The sequence below is a fragment of the Kogia breviceps genome, chromosome 4 (assembly GCF_026419965.1).
Source record: "Kogia breviceps isolate mKogBre1 chromosome 4, mKogBre1 haplotype 1, whole genome shotgun sequence".
In the NCBI taxonomy this organism is placed as follows: domain Eukaryota; kingdom Metazoa; phylum Chordata; class Mammalia; order Artiodactyla; family Physeteridae; genus Kogia; species Kogia breviceps.
Window position 1 is genome coordinate 57,338,214 of NC_081313.1, and position 13,525 is coordinate 57,351,738.

Here is a 13,525-nt window from a genome sequence, read left to right on the forward strand (position 1 = left end):
TACAAACATATAGGAAACAAATTGAACAATGTGCCGTGAAACCCCACAGTTAGTAAACTGAGATTCACGCTCTCACTGTTATCCTACCCTGCCCATCTGGGGGTGACTTTTCCATCCACACCATGCATCATCCATAAATGCCAGCCCTAGTTTGTTTCTACCACCTCATTGCACTTCCTGAATATAAATGTTTGAAAATGTATATAATTTTAAAAAGAAACCATTATAAATGTGCACTGGGTTTTAAGAGTTAAGTCTTGGGATGCTCTATAAAAATCAAAAGCATGACCAAGGAAGACTTTATGAAGGGAAACATAGATGTAATGGCATCAGAAATCACCCTTATTCCTAGTACCCTCTTGGATCTGTTTCTCCTTTGCTATCCTGCTGTCTAACTTTCTATCCCATCAAGAGCTTTCAGCAAATCTCAGATGAGCGGACTAGGGCTCAGAACACTGAGCCTCTTCTGTGAGTATTGGTGCTCTCCACCCCTGACTGTTCCACCCCTCTCTCCCTCACTCCATCCTAATTCCCAACTGTGTGTAAACAATCCCTGAGATAAGAGAACCTGCTTTTCCACAGCCTTGCCAGTACTGAGCACTATATTCTTTTAAAATCTTTGCCATTAAAATAGTAAAAATAAAAATCTCATTCTTTTAATTGAAGTTGAGGTTGCACACATATATATTTGAATGTTTTTTCCTTGTTGAATTACCCTTTCATGTTCCTTACCCACCTTCTTTTGGAAAGTGGTTCTTATTGATATATCAGAACTCTTTATTTACTAAGGATATTAATCTTCTGTTGTATAAGCAACGGCTGTTTTCCAATTTGTCTTTTGACTTTGGTTGTTTATAAAAGTTTTATTTAGTCAAATCTATGCTTTCTTCCTTCAGGGTCATTCTTAGAAAGACTTTCCCATACTCAGATTTTTAAAATATTTACCCATACCTTATTATACATAATTTTTATATATCACTTTTAAAATTTAATCCATCTGAAATTTATTTTGTTGTAAGGTATGGAACAAGGCTCTGAAGTTAATGCTCCCTCTCAAATGGATAGCCAGTTGTTCTAACACCATTTATTGAATGATACATACTTTACCCGCTGATTTAAAGTACCACCTTTATTATACACTAAATTTTTGCATGCACTTTAGTTTCTTTCTAGATTCTGTAGTCTTTTCATTGATCTATCCTTGTGACAGTAGCACACTGGTTTAATTTCATAATACATTTTAATATGTTAGAGCTAGTTCAATCCTTTTTCATTAACACTTTTCAAATATTTCCTCACTACTGTTGAACATTTATTCTTCCAAGTGAATTTTGATAGGATTTTCTCAAAGCTTGACTTTTCCACTAACTGTCCTAGAAACACCTGGGTTCATCTCTCTAGCAGCTATTTTTTTCCAGTATTTGATAATTGTTACCTGCACCTACAGTTAACCTGGCACTGTGCTAGGCACTGGAGCTATAAAAATGAATTTGACCCAATCCCTGACCTCAAGGGGCTTAAAATAACATATAGGAAAGGAAAATCAACGCATAGGTGCATTAAATCATGACTTCTGCTGTAGGGGAGGACTAGAAAGGGTTGTGTTCTGTGGAGGCTTTGATATAGCTCCTGGAGAAGGGGTGGAAATGAAAATAGCAAGAGGTCACCAATACTTCACCACTGGGCCTGGTGAGTGGACTCAAGAAGGGTCCATGCTTACTGTGCAACATTAGAGCCCTAAGATTCCAAAGATGCATTTTGGGGACTTAAAAGTCTACATTCCATCTTAGCATTGTCCAGTGGAGTCTACATTCCCTGTTTCCCCACCACATGCTAAAGCCTCCTCTCAGATTATGTCTCACATGCTGGCAATAGTGCAGTACCCTCCTCAATTGTATGGCTCTTTGTCTTTCAAAGCACTATTTGCCCATTTTATATAATCTTAAATCCCTCACAGACTTGCGAGGTGGGAAATATCATAATTTCTATTTGAAAGATATATAAATGGATGTTTTGCAAAGCACATGAGTTGAGTGATTTGTCTGAAGTGCTGGGCGACAGAACCAAGCCTAGGAGGCAAGTTCGGATTCCTAGGCCAATTCTCTATCAATCACATCCTATGGCCTACTGAGTAAGCCAAATCTTCCTGTATAAGGTGGTTCTAACAGTACTATTCAACTTACAGGAAGATATGTCTAGAACTTCATTATATCTCTCCTCTGCCCTTCACCTACCACCACTGTAATGAAATGGTGGGTCCCCTTTCTTTATACTTCTCCAGCCAAACCATGGGGCTGGGAGAGGAGGAAGGAGGCTAGGACAAGGCTGGGGTGAGCATCTAGATGGAGGCCAAACAAGTGGAACAGAGGGGAAATGGGCCTCTGTGGGACAGGAGTTTGGGGCGCTGTGGCTGTTGGGTTTTTGCGCTAATGCATCTCCAAAGACTGGATCCCCAGACACTCCAATACACCTACTTCCTCTTCCACTGCCACCATTAGTAGCTTCTGAACAGAATCTTTCCTCCTTGGGCAACTGAATTCAGACTCAGCTTTTCACTTCCTCAGATATACCTTTTAAAAATACACACACCTTTAAGGATTTTTTGAGGGTTTGTATACTTACGAGCAGTGGAGAAAATGGTAGGGACTGAAAAAGGAAAAAGGCTCCACCCTGAGTGCCCCTCTGGTGCTATTTCATGTAGGTACTTCAGAGTAGAAGGGAAGACATTTCCCCTAACGCCAGTTTTTCTTTAGGAGTATCTGGGACAGAAGATTAATCTGTAGCTCTTGCTCAACTGGGCATTTCATTGCTGGAGCTGAGACTTAAAGAGAGGGGGAGTTTGGGGTTGATGTGGGGGAAATGGGCTGGATACTGCCAAGACTAACGTTAGGGGTTGATGGGGGTTGAGAACAACAGTGGGGGTGTGTTCTTCCCTACTTCAGCCTCCGATCTCACCCTGGACCAGCTGGAAGGGGCAAACAGACAGGGGAGGTAGGGATCTGGGCCAAGGAATGGGTGGGAAGAAGGGAAATCTTAAGTCAAGCGATTGGGCGAGAATTCCTACAGAGGACTCCGGGCAGGAGGTGCACGTGGCGGCGGGAGGCAGGGGGAGTGAACTTAAGTGACCTAAGTAACCAAGAGAAGTCAGGCTTGTAAGGCCAACTGCAAAACTTGCTTCTGCCAGCAATGTGTATACCATCTGTCTCCCCACGCCAGTGGAAGCACTAATAAAAGTTACATGTTGAAACTTTTGCACTAGCTTGTACATAAAAATTCCATATGCCAATTGACTGGACTACATGAACACATCTGTCAAAAACAGGTCTCTTAGGCACAATTTAGGACATTGCAAAGCAGCTTTATAACTGTTTTAGCCTCCAAATGGTATGAATTAACTCTCATAAGCCAGGTCTATTCTTGCTGAGCCAAGAATTGGGCCAAATCTCCAAATAATTCAAGTCAGAAACACTCTTTTGCCTTCATTATAGACAGTATCAGTAGCAAGGTCTTTTTTTCCTCCAAAATTATGCTGCTGATTGACTCAGTGTTTGATGTCACATTGTTAACATATGTTAATATGGCCAAAATGATAAAACATTTCATGTATTATGGGCTTGAAAAGGACCATATTTTTATAAGATTCTGTTACTCCAATAATGTTTACAATTTCCACAAACATTGACTGATATTAGGTCATTAGATCTCAGGTGCTAAGTATATTTTACTTTGGAAAAGTCAGTATGTGGGAACTCCTGAGATGGCCCTTTTAGATCCCCTTCTCTCCCTGAAGTGGGAGATGCATGAAGGAGGAATGCAAACCTCCCCTTCAGGAAGAAGCCTAGATACAAACTTCACGTGCTCATCAGTCTCAGTACATACAGTAGCTCTAGGGACTGAAAAATGTGCTTCTTTTTTCTTCCTCATACTGACTTTCTGTTCTTATTAACCTTTATGAAAAACCTATTTAGAAAAGCAAGTATAACTAATTAAGGACAATGAGTTGGATGACCAAATCAGAATCTTCAAATGTCTCAACATGATTGAGTATCGGGAAGAGTCTAACATAATTAAATGCAGCAGGTGTGAACGCAAAGCACACATAGGTCTCAGAAAACTAGAACTAAATGGAGGAGGAATTCAGCATATGAGCAGCACCTGTGCAGAAAGGCTTCAGGATTTCAGTTCATGACTTGGTAGGCAATCAGCCAGGTTGCCCTGGTATAATCTAAGTCTATAGAGGAGTACCACCAAAAAGAAGGAAAGAGATAGCCTTCCTTAACTCTATCAGAAACTGTGTTCAGATATAGATACCTCATTTTAAGAACAGATTGGAGTGGATCCCAACAGAGCAAACAGCTTGGGAAACAAGGCATAGTGTCTGCCCCTAAAGGATACCTAATGCAACAGGGGAACTGAGTCAAATGAGTGCCAGTTCAAGGAACCTGTGCTTCACTTTAGCCTCAGAAAGGAAATGCTTAGAGGAGCCTTTCAGTATGTTGGGAATATATGAAAGAGAGATTAAATCTGTTTGGTATGGGAAAATTAGAACCAATATGTAATCTTTACTAGAAGACAGAGTTCAGCTCCTTGTGAGGAGGAAAAGTTGCTCTTTAAGCTACCTGTTAGTACTCACGCTCAGAGGGAGTGACAGTGCCATCAAGGGGGTGAAAATTGATTCAAGACAGGGTGGGGGTGGGTGAAAAACAATATTACTGTACAATGATTTCTGACCCTCCAAAGTTCAACCCTACCCAGCAAAATCATATTCCTTAGTATTTTATTTCTCTTGTTGACCTTTCTCAGGTATCACATGAGCAGCATTGCTATTGGCATGGAAGGTATGTAAATGTATGCTATATCCGTACTGCAAAACTATGCCAAATAGATGGCTGTGATTGGAAGACTTTCTCTTGATTGATAGCTTAATCTTGAAGTCACATAGTAAGAGGTGGCCTGCACGTGCTATTGACTGCTATTGACTGCCTTGAGCATATTGCCTGTGTAGGCTTTGTGTATGACTTGAACTTTGAGAAGTAAATTAAAATGGTTTATATTTACTATTTAATTCTACAAAAGTTAGTCAACCCATTAACTATATCAAGTGCTGAAAAGAAGAACTGTCAACAATAGTTGAATAAATATCTAACATCCAGCTAGGTTAAAAGCCATTTTCTCATATTAAGCAAAAGTTAAAAGTTAATGTTTAGGAAACTTTTTTCAATTGTTTTTCTTTTGCTGAAAAAGATAACCATTTTGAATGATTTGTTTTTAAATTGATTACACTGTTATTACCATGTACTTCTAAAAATTGCCAATATCTATGTATAATTTGATACAATACAGTACATAAACAAATAAATTATATTAAAAGTTACACAGCAAATACAGTTATAAAGGTTAATGGCTTTGATTTTCAATTTAACTAAAATTTTAACTTAAAATTTTGTTGTTCATAACTGCACTGGATAAAAAGAGGAGGCTTTATACTTACTCTTCCTATGTATAAAGCACAGATATATATATACTACATAAACAGATATACAGTATACCTGTGGTATTAAAATTTCATAGGGAGTGATTAGGCAAAACAATGCCTTTAAAGTTCTTTAGTGAATGATAATTTTTTAAAAGTTGTGAAACTCTGAATTAAAGCCACCTAAACAATTTGGCATGAAAACATTTTACTGTTGGTTTGCCAAGATGAATTGTAGCCAAAATTTGAAAATAAGAATAGGTTTATTCACATTCTTATCTTGTCCTCCTGTCCCCTCTTGTTTTTTTCCCACCCCAAGTTACTGTACATCTTTTTTTTTTTTTTTAACAGAATCACTCTCTTCCTTTTGGAGCCATAATCCCATTCCCTGATTCTAGTGGTGGTAGGTGACCCAGGCCTGGCCAGCAGTGAACATGTCACTTCAACCAAGCCAGAGTTAATTCTGGGACTTTTGCTGGAACTGAGGAGATACTTCTCTGTAGGGGTTACATATGTCAGGTTGTAAGCTCAGAGCTGCTGGGGTCTCTCTTTGCCATACGTGGGGAAAACCTAGCTGACGATAAAACCAACCCAGCAGAAAGCAGAGCCAGAGAACCAAAGGACACAGACAGCATTCAGTGATATCATTGAGAACCTAATCCAGTCATGCCTGAAGCTATCTGAGCCCCAGGACCTTCAGGTGTCTTTTGTGGCTTAGGCCAACTGGAGTCAAGTCTCTGTCACTAGCAACCAGAAGGTTTGTTTTTCATTTACTAACCCAACTCTGCCCTGTTCCCTCATTCAATGACTGTCCAGAGGCCAGAAATCCTTCTTCAGTTCCTCATGCAAGTCTGCTTTCCCTGCCTGGGGCCTTGACCCGTCACCTGTTTCTTCTCAAACTCCACTCTCAGAGAAACTGTTACAGTTCTTGCTGCGTACTGTTTTGAATCTCAGAGACTAATCCTGAGTAATTTTGGTGCCACTTTCAATTTCTTGGTTAAATTGTGAATTATTATTTATCTGAAAGAATGTATTTTATTTCCTTTATGCTGGCACCTTCACAATGTTTGCCATATATGTAAATATTCATAAATTAATTAGGTGACACTTATTATCAGCTCACTTATGATTAAGTATGTATCATTAAGGTACTACACACTGAAAAGCAATAAACATGAATCTATACTTATGAAATACTACTCTGACCTCCATGACAAATGTCTATTGCTAATTTATGACAGATAAACAGAAGGTAAAACTGATTTTGACAATTTTATTACAAAGTATGTAAATACAAATATATATTTTAATTGGACTATAGTATATTGGCTAATATATTTTGGAATTTGCTTGTAAGGTTCTAATCAGTGCATTCACTAGTACTAAAGCCGTTCCGTATTCCTCATGAGTATTCCATTTAATAATCCTGTACTCAGTAATCTGAACTTTAGTGAATTCTTGATTTTCAACAACCTTAATCCCAAATGCTTTCCTCTCAAAAAATTTTTAAAAATTAAAAAATAAAATACATTGAAATTCATAAGGCAAAGACACAACAAAAGACGGTTTAAAATTCTCTGGGTACACAATCAGTTAACACTGTCCATTTCTCTGTGGACAGAAATCATGGAACAGCAGACCAGCTAATAAGAGGTGAAGCCACAGCCTGTAGTATATCATTTTATCAGCCTCAGTAACTGGTAGTAAAAAAACAGGATGGTTAAGGAGATTTAATTCACTAGGATGATTTACTTGAGATACACTGCCCTTGAGGACATCCAAATGGATTCAGGAGACATCTGAAGATATGGACTTGGGAACAAGGGGCCAGGGTTTGTGATACAAATTCAAAAGTCAGCAGAGACTTGATTGTGGAGGCTCAGAAAATGATTGGACTCTCTGGAGAAGAGACAGAAAAAGCAGAAGGTCCTGCAGAAAGTCTAAGAACCAGGAGAGAAGAAGAGCCTAAAAAGGTATTTGAAAAAATAAGCCAGTACAGCATCAGAAGAAGAAGAAAAAAAAGACAAAAGAAAAAAAGGCCATATGACCATATTGCAAGTGCCTTTATCTTCAACAGCTGTTGAGAAAGTGGGAAGGAAGTCTAATAAATGAGATTTTGCTAAACAGGCAACAGGGCCAATTTTTGTTCAGGTTACATCTTATATGTTAAGTCATCTAGTGGGTAGGGCTTCATTTTGATCCTAGTTGACAGAAGACAGGTGTCTGGCATCTGGCTCTATGACCAAGTTTGGTCACTATTTTAGAGGAGCTGGAAGTCATGTCTGGCCCAATCTGTGTGGGGGAATAATGACTCGACAGCAGTTGTGCATCCAGATTTGGGGGGAGTGGAGAGTTGTATGAAGTGTTTCACCCAAATCACATGGAAGAAGGCTTGCTTGTTTGTTTGCTTTGGTTTTGGTTTTAATGGTACATATTTTTAGTACCTGTTATCATAGAGAAGCTATAATTTTGTTATATTCCAAATTTCTTATTAATATTTTAGCATGGACTATTATCCCATAACTAATAATCTGCAGAGCCATCATGCTTTATATTACTAAACTAGCTATTTTGTTCATATCAGCTAAATGGGGCTGAAGGCTCTTAAAACGATTTACTTCACCCACTTCAGAAGTTTCCATTGATGTGATGAAGAGACCAAGCCCATAAAGAACAACTTTGGATCGTCTATAGCCAAACCTCTTTGAGAACCCCCTCCACCCACCCCCACCTCACACCAGCTTCTCCACTTCATTTTGGCATTATTTTTTGTCGCTCTTTCCAAGATTAACACTCTCCTGTTTCACATTCTTCAGGATTCCTCCACTCACCTTATAGCAAAACTTAAAAGTCCTTAGCATTGCTTCCAGGGTCCCTCATTACTGTTTGTCTTTGTAGCCTTATCTCCTGCCACTTATCTCCATGCAAGTCTTCAAAATTCAGTCATTCATATACCATCTTCACAGTTTCTGGCACACCCAAACGCCAAATGAACTAGTTACTTAATACTTTAAAAATAGATCAATTTAATTACTTGAATAAATGATTTTAAAGAGAAAACTTTGTATCTCTACAAAATTAGCTAGTTATTTTCAATTGCTAGAAACTGAAGATGTGTTGTTTAATCTACCTAGATAATGCTGCCTGCTGAAGCTGAGTTCAAGCCTACTCTTTAAAAGCAGATTAGCAAATGTTACAAAGGTGTTTCATACTAGAAACAAAAAGATGTTCTCTTTACAAAAGAAAATGTGGGAAAGAATTGGAGAGTATTAATTCTACCATTAAGTAATGACCTACCTGACCATGAACCACCTAAAATCTGAACATTAAGTGTGATGTGTCCCAGTCTTTGAAAAATAGTAGCTTCTCAAACTGCTTGTAATATCTATGCCTCCTTATTCTTCTGTGCTTAAACTGCTCTCCTCGAATTCTCACCCAGTTGGTTTCTCTAGCCTTCTAAGATGCAGAGAACTCTTGCCTGGTGTGCAATTCTAGGCAAACTGTGATGTGCTTCCTCAGCATCTTGTCTGCCTGTTTCAGAGCACATAACACTCTATTGTGATTAGCAGTTTATTAGTCTGTTTCCTCCACTAAACTGAGAACTTCTTTAGTGCAGGTCTAGGTCTTTCATCTCTGAGACTTTGGTTCTGTGTAACTGAGTGACACAGTACATGTTTATTTCTATACACATGCATAAACTAATAAATAAATGCATGACTCAATCAATGAATCCACAGAAGTATTCTAAGACAACAGTTCTCAAATTTTGGCATGTAATCAGAATTACCTGGGGCAACTTGGTAAAAACACAGAGACCTAGACTCAGGCCCCCTCCTGCTCCAGTGGGCTTGGGACTCTATATGCTTTATTAGCTCTCCTGGAGAATGTGATACATGCCAAAGTTTGAGAACCTTTTCAGGTGAGAAAACAGGTTCAGAGAGGTTGATCTACTTATCCAAGGACTGAAGTAGAAGTGAAAAATGGGATAACTCACCATTCTTCATGAAGGTTTTCAATTCAGTTTTTATAATGTACATGAAAAGACTACTTACAATGGAAATATGAAACTATGGTTCTATTTTCATCAGTAGAATAAATACTTATACCCACCTACTCCTTATTTGTTTGAAACAACAGTGAAGTACCAAGTCTGAAAATCAGCCATGATACTTAAAAGCACAGATCATGGTTATAATTTAACTAGATTTTAATGCAAATGTCATTCTCTTCATGTGTTTAGCAGATCTCAGCTAAAAACAGACTGTATGCTAAAAGAAAATAATGAGGGAGTATAACATTTAAATTTTGAATTCTGTAAAACTACAGGAGACTGAAAACTATTACTCTCTACCACCTGAGTTACATTTTATAGCATAAAATTAATATATTATTCTATAGGTGTTTTTTCTTTTTCCTAAAGCAGTGCTACAGGCTGGAACTTGGCATTATTTTAGATTTTGATCTTATTTTTGCAAATGAATCAGAATAAAATCCTATGACAGAGAGGATCTAGAAAAGCCAAAAGAATTATGAATGCTCCGCCTACCATTTTAATACCACCGTTCAGGTTTAGTAGACCCTTCTAAGGTATAACGATCCACTTTATTTTACTAATTTATGTTATATAATCTTTATGCAGAGAGACCTCAACTACTTGTTTCAGCTGAGCTAGGCCCAGAGTCCAATTCAAAACTTTTCTTTCTGGTCTTTTACCAAGAGTCTTTCTAGAATCCATGTGAGGAAAAAAACAAACAGACAAAAAAAACCCAACCACAACCTTGATCTCTACCTACATCATAGCCAAAAATTAGAGATGGGTCACAGAGCTAATTGTGAAAGCAAAAAACTACAAGAAACAAAGGAGAGTATGGGGTGAGTAAAATTCTTAGGAAGAAAAAGGTACTAACCATAAATTTTAAAATAACTTAAACAATAAATTTTAAAATAAATAAATCACAAATCAAGCCTCAGTAATATAAGCAAATTGAAATCATATCAAGCATCTTTTCTGACCACAATGCTATGAGATTAGAAGTGAATTACAGGGTAAAAACGTAAAAAACACAAACACATGGAGGCTAAACAATACATTACTAAATAACCAAGAGATCAGTGAAAAAAATCAAAGAGGAAATCAAAAAATAACTAGAGACAAATGATAATGAAAACACGATGATCCAAAGCCTATGGGAGGCAGCAAAAGCAGTTCTAAGAGGGAAGTTTATAGCTATACAAGCCTACCTCAAGAAACAAAAGTCTCAAATAAAAAAATCTAACCTTATAACTAAAGGAATTGGAGAAAGAAGAACAAACGAAACCTGAAGTTAGCAGAAGGAAAGAAATTATAAAGATCAGAGTAGAAATAAATGAAATAGAAACAAAGAAAACAATAGCAAAGATCAATAAAACTAAAAGCTGGTTCTTTGAGAAGATAAACAAAATTGATAAACCATCAGCCAGACTCATCAAGAAAAAGAAGGAGAGGAATCAAATCAATAAAATTAGAAATGAAACAGGAGAAGTTAAAACAGACATGCAGAAATACAAAGCATCCTAAGAAACTACTACAAGCAACTCTAAGCCAATAAAATGGACAACCTGGAAGAAATGGACAAATTCCTATAAAGGTATAACCTCCCAAGACTGAACCAGGAAGAAATAGAAAATATGAACACGGCTTCCCTGGTGGCGCAGTGGTTGAGAATCCGCCTGCCGATGCAGGAGACACGGGTTCGTGCCCTGGTCCGGGAAGATCCCACATGCCGCGGAGCACCTAAGCCCGTGAGCCATGGCCGCTAGGCCTGCACGTCCGGAGCCTGTGCTCCGCAACGGGAGAGGCCACAACAGTGAGAGGCCCGCATACCGCAAAAAAAAAAAAAAAAAAAAAAAAGAAAATATGAACAGACCAATCACAAGTAATGAAATTGAAACTGTGATTAAAAATCTTCCAACAAACAAAAGTCCAGGACAGATGGCTTCACAGGTTAATTCTATCAAACATTGAGAGAAGAGCTAACACCTATCCTTCTCAAAGTCTTCCAAAAAACTGCAGAGGAAGGAACACTCCCAAACACATGCTATGAGGCCACCATCACCCTGATACCCAAACCAGATAAAGATACTACAAAAAAAGAAAATTACAGATCAACATCACGAATGAATATAGATGCAGAAATCTTCAACAAAATACAAGCAAACAGAATCCAACAACACATTAAAAGGATCATACACCATGATCAAGTGGGATTTATCCCAGGGATGCAAGGATTCTTCGATATACACAAATCAATCAATGTGATATACCATATTAACAAACTGAAGAATAAAAACCATATGATCATCTCAGTAGATGCAGAAAAAGCTTTTGACAAAATTCAGCACCCATTTATGATAAAAAAAACTCTCCAGAAAGCGGGCATAGAGGGAACCTACCTCAACATAATAAAGGCCATGTACAACAAACCCACAGCAAACATCATTCTCAATGGTGAAAAACAGAAAGCATTTCCTCTAAGATCAGGAACGAGACAAGGATGTCCACTCTCACCACTATTATTCAACATAGTTTTGGAAGTCCTAGCCACGGCAATCAGAGAAGAAAAAGAAATAAAAGGAATACAAATTGGAAAAGAAGAAGTAAAACTGTCACTGTTTGCAGATGACATGATACTATACATAGAGAATCCCAAGATGCCACCAGAAAACTATTAGAGCAAATCAATGAATTTGGTAAAGTTGCAGGATACAAAATTAATGAACAGAAATCTCTTGCATTCCTATACACTAATGATGAAAAATCTGAAAGAGAAATTAAGGAAACACTCCCAGTTACCAGTGCAACAAAAGGACTAAAATACCTAGGAATAAACCTACCTAGGGAGACAAAAGACCTGTATGCAGAAAACTACAAGACACTGTTGAAAGAAATTAAAGATGAAACAAACAGATGGAGAGATATACCATGTTCTTAGATTGGAAGAATCAATATTGTGAAAATGACTATACTACCCAAAGCAATCAACAGATTCAATGCAGTCCCTATTAAATTACCAATGGCATTTTTTACAGAACTAGAACAAAAAAATTTTAAAATTTGTATGGAGACACAAAAGACCGCAAATAGCCAAAGCAGTCTTGAGGGAAAAAAACGGAGCTGGAGGAATCAGACTCCCTGACTTCAGACTATACTACAAAGCTATAGTAATCAAGACAATATGGCATTGGCACAAAAACAGAAATATCGATCAATGGAACAGGATAGAAAGCCCAGAGATAAGCCCATGCACCTATGATCAACTAATCTATGACAAAGGAGGCAAGGATATACAATGGAGAAAAGATAGTCTCTTCAATAAGTGGTGCTGGGAAATTGGACAGCTACATGTAAAAGAATGAAATTAGAACACTCCCTAACACCATACACAAAAATAAACTCAAAATGGGTTACATGTGGCCAAACTGAGAGCTAACAGTAAGGGAACAGGATGGACAGCTCCAGTGTGTGTTTTCCATCACCACCAAGCAATTCCTCAATTCTCAGCAGACAATGATCAGGTGTCCTACAATGTAACTCAATTCTGACACTACTGTCAGACCCCACAGGTTAAGAGCTCAGTCCTCCAAGACTGCCCGCCCCTTTTAGATGCCAATCACAAGTCCAAGTTGTTACCTGCTCTGCTGAGCTACTGGCTATTGATTGGAGGCTACCAGGCTTGATTAATTTGCTAGAGTAACTCACAGACCTTAGGAGAATAATTTACTTACTAGATCACCAGTTTATTATAAAAGGACATACAAACAGGAACAGCTAGGTGGAAGAGATGTATAGGGCAAGGTATGTGGGAAGGGGTGTGGAGCATCCATGCCCTCTCTGGGTGTGCCACTCTCCCCACACCTCCATGTATTCACCAACCGGGAAGCTCTCCAAACTCTCCTTTTGGGTTCTTTATAGAGGCTTTATTACATAGGCCACTGGTGACTGAACTCAATCTCCAGCCCCTCCCCTCCTCAGAGAGTGGGGCTAAATTACAACCCTCTAATCAAGGTTGGTTC